The sequence below is a fragment of the Poeciliopsis prolifica genome, unplaced genomic scaffold, assembly GCF_027474105.1.
Source record: "Poeciliopsis prolifica strain line A6 unplaced genomic scaffold, Auburn_PproV2 SCAFFOLD044, whole genome shotgun sequence".
NCBI lineage: Eukaryota > Metazoa > Chordata > Actinopteri > Cyprinodontiformes > Poeciliidae > Poeciliopsis > Poeciliopsis prolifica.
In genome coordinates this window covers 2140024-2144660 of record NW_026562419.1, presented here as the reverse complement: position 1 = coordinate 2144660, position 4637 = coordinate 2140024, and the positions used below count along the sequence as shown (strand labels likewise).

The window sequence follows — 4637 nt, the reverse complement described above, 5'->3', positions numbered from 1 at the left end:
TTTTCATCAAGTTTGATCAATTTATCCAGATCAACAGTAAAGATGAAGGTAAGCCTGTAACTTGCACTGTAAAAAAATAAAAAATAATTCATCTATTTTTATTTATTTTAACAAGGAAAGGTATTTTTAATGTTTAAAATCTTGTTAACAACAAATGACCAAAATAAAAATCAGCGCAGACATTGTACATAAATGCACAAATTATGAAACATCAATAATGATTAGAATATGAACACAAACAACAACAAGATATTTAACTATGTAGTCAAAAAATGTAAAAATTAAACAACTTCTAGTGAGTTTGTTAATTATTTAAAATGTTTGGTATTTTGTTCAGTCACTGAAATGTTGAGTAAATTTGAGTGTTTAAATTTATCCAAAACTCAATGCATGTAACACTGTACATAGTTGGCTCTGGAAATAACATTTGTTAACAGGACTGATGAAATGAGTTGTTAAAAAATGGAGGATCAAACCAACCATAAACCTTGTTAAGGCAGAATTCAGCATAATTCTGACTGAAAATCTGGCAGCACAGCTTACAGGCCACATGCAGGACAAGATCAGGGATCAGGTTTAATCTGACTAAATGAACGTTAATCAGAGTTTCTCTGATGATGTTCAGAAGGTGTCATGTTCTGTCTTCCAGCTGTTATCACTTCTCTTCCTCCTGGCTCCACTGCTGATCAGCTGTGAAGCGGCTGAGGACCAACTGCCACGTGATTGCGATGACATCTACAATAAGGATAATAATCTTACCAGTGGAGTTTACATCATCTATCCAAGTGGACATTCATCTGCTGTTAAGGTGAACTTTATGTTTGGTTTGTTCATAAAAATGAAGATCCAGATTAAAGTTCTGTGCAGGACCAAGACTGGAGGTTTATCTGTTAACAATGCTGAGGATGTTTTTACTTAATCTTCATACACATTACATAAACTGACTGTTTGAAACTGAACTTTCTTGATAGTATTTATTTTTCCACATAAAGTGTGACATTGCATTACATAATAAAAACTGTATCAAGTCATGAATGTGTTTGTGTGAAGGCTTACTGCGACATGGACTCAGAGGGAGGACGCTGGACGGTGAGTCCATCTCTACATGAACTCTCTCTGTTTACACTTCAACTTGGTTTATCTCAGGATTCTTGGGGGATTTCATCCAACAAACATCAAGTTCTGTTGAAAGAAGAGTCTTTATTGTCCTTCCATTTTCACCTGCCTGAGATAAGATTTGATCAGTTTTGTCATGTTAAATATTGATTATTGATACCAATTCAGAGTTGGTACAACCCACTTCCTTTTCACCCTGAGTGTGTCAGTGAGAACGTTGTTCACTTCTTGATCAGATTCCTTTGTTGTTCCAGGTTTTCCAGAGGAGGATGGATGGCTCTGTAAACTTCTACAGACCCTGGGCGTAGTACAAGAGAGGCTTTGGAAACGCTGCTGGAGAGTACTGGCTGGGTGAGACACCGACCTAAACAGTTAGTCAATGAATGGTTGGTTTATTTATTTACGATATTTATACATAGTTATAGCCACATTTTTCAAACCTGTTTATTGTCTCGACTTTCTATTTTACTATTGTGTTACTAAGTGATGGTGTGCAGGTGCAGGTCAAAAACTGTGAATATTATGGAAAAGTTTATTTCAATCAGTAATTAATTCAAAAAGTAACATTTGTATGTCATATTAATTCATTTCATACAGCTTGATATATTTAAAATGTTTACTTCTTTTAGTGTTGATATTTGTTTCTGACAACTCATGAAAACTACAAATTCAGTATTTCAGAAAATTTGAATATTGTGAAAAAGTTCAATATTGCAGAGCTCTGGTGCTACACACTAATCAGTTTAAGTCAAAACACCTGCAAATGCTTCCAAATGGTCGCTGAGTCCAGGTCTGTAGGTATTCAATCATGGGAATGACTGCTGACCTGACAGTTGTTCAAAAGATGACCTTTGACCCCTTGCACAAGAGGGCAAGACAGAAACATCACAGCTAAAGAAGCTAGCTGTGCACAGAGCTGTTTTCACACACATTCATAGAGAAGTGAGGCGGAAGAAAAGATGTAGTGGAAAAGAATTGGACAAGCAATCAGGATAACTGCACCTGGAGGGGATTATGAAACAAAACCATTTAGAAATGTAGAGTCGGCTGCAGATGGAGTCAGTGCTTGAAGAGCCACCACACACAGATATATGCAACATAGATTTCAGCTGTTGCTTTCCTTGTGTCGAACTGATGCTGATGCTGATCTTGAAGAAGAACCTAAACGTCGTAGAAAATCTGTCTTATTGTGAAGAGGAAGACGCGACAGTCAAGACCCAACAAGAGCTGCAGATGTTGGTCAGAGCCATGTGGGTTCTCATATCACCTGAGCAACACCACAGAGTGATCGACTCCATGCCACGGTGCATTAATGCAGTGATCTGGACAGTAATGTGTGTGCAAAAATCTCAGTAAAAATCCAACTTTAATAGTGTTCATGTCTGTGCAGGTCTTGATAACATCCATGAGTTGACAAGGTTTCAAGACTGTGAGCTGATGGTCGATATGGAGGACTTTGACGGAAACAAAGCCTTTGCCCGTTACTCTTCATTTTACATCTATGCTGAGTTTGAGGGTTACCTTCTGCATGTGAGGGGTTTCAACAACACAGGGGGCGCTGGTGAGTCATGAGAAAAAACACATTCTAACTTTACTAGTCAGGATGAATTTATGGATGGATGGAATGATGCCCTTCACTAATTATTCCTTTGTAAAATAAATAATTCAACTTGTGCTGGGTCTGAAAGTCGTGCAGTGAGTCTGGAAATGTAGAGCAAGGCACTGAGCATGGATCCTGGTGTATAATAATACACCACGAGTGTATTATTACACACTCCTGGTGTATAATAATACACCAGGAGTGTATTACTATACACTCCTGGTGTATAATAATAATAATAATAATAATAATAATAATAATAATAATAATAATGATAATAATAATAATAATAATAATAATAATAATAATAATGATAATTAATAAAGCTAATTTACTGTAGTTAGACAAATCAGGATTAAGAGAAATAGACCTTGATTGGATTAAATGTGTTGTGTCAGTTTTATCTAAATCCAGAGTTTGTTCTTATGGTTCTGAAGCAGGAAGATTGATGTTGGTAGTTAACAGCACAAAGTAAATTTAATTGATCTCATTAATAATATCCCAGTAAGAGATTAGCATAACTCATAATTTTTTTCACAAAACATTATCAACTTTTCACAAAGTCAGCATTTTTGTTAAATATTGAAATTACAATTTTATTAATGTTGGATCACGCAGAATTTGTTTTTTTTTTTCACTATTCAAGCTTTCAACTGAATGTCTGTTTTATTCATATAGTTTTTGTATCCTATTATTATTTCTGCAGGAGACAGCCTTTCCTATCACAACCAACAGAAATTTACCACTTTTGTCAAAGACCAGGATGAGATGAGCGGCAACTGTGCCAAAAAATATCTCGGTGCTTTCTGGTACAATAAGTGTCACTATACAAACCCTAACGGGGTTTATCGCTGGGGGGCTGACAACACACTCCATTATATTGGAGTGGAATGGTCTGCATGGAAGGGAGTTAATTACTCCCTGAAGAGCATCAGCATGAAGATCCGTCCTCTCATTTAAATCTGCAGGTCAAACATCCAGCAAAAAATAATGAGTTGCTTTTTCTTATAAGCAAACATCAACTTTTAGCTTCAAACATGAGTCAAAAGTTCACTTGATTACTAATAAATATAATCCAGTTGATTAAATCATTGGTGAGAGTTTGCTACCTGTAATCAATTCATCTCTGATAATAAATAAGATGCCAGCAGCAATATTTGTGTGTCTGTATTTTTTTATATGTAAAAATTAAAATAAGCCAGTTTTAAAACACAAATTGGGCCAAATGGAAACATTTTAGAATCAAACCTCTTGGTTAAATGCAATTAATTGAAAAACAACCAGGTCTTCCATAATTCTAAATTTTATGCTCAACTGTGTCAATGTCAACATCTATATCTATTTAATGATCTGTTTATGTCACTCCCAGAGAAAATAAAGTATATCTGGTGTTAGCTAAGACAAAGAAATGGAGTGTAATTTGATTTTTATCAGAAAACAATCAGGAAGCGAAACAAGAACAGCAGAAAGTCATCAATTTGTCTCAAAAATCCCATAAAAAATGGCTCAATAGCGCCACCTAGAAATTTTCAAAGGACCCTTTGCTATTCACTTACTTCATCGTAGAGACATGAAATTTGGTACACTTGTAGAGCTCCCTAAGATGCTCAAAATGTACAATTAATGTCATAGTGCAAGTATCACAGGAAGTCAGCCATTTTGGATTGAAGGTCCAATTTTGACCCCATTTTTGCCGTTTACAGCCTTCGTATTTGATCAAACTCCTCCTAGGGATTTCGATTGATCGGCTTCAAACTTGGTCAGTCTGTTCATAAGGCATGTCCCATCTAAAGTTATCAAAACGGTGAGTTTTTGAGTATGCTGAAGGGGGGTTAGCAGGGGTCAAAGTTCACCTACTCGCCATAAAAACATAAACTGCTATAGCTCCTACACAGAAACTCAAAGAGGCACCAAAGTTACT

The 4637-nt window shown here is 35.9% G+C and overlaps 1 pseudogene; it reads left to right on the top strand.

The window, feature by feature from the left end:
* Positions 1–3870, top strand: LOC129376631 (microfibril-associated glycoprotein 4-like; annotated as a pseudogene).
* Positions 3871–4637: the final 767 nt, after the last annotated feature.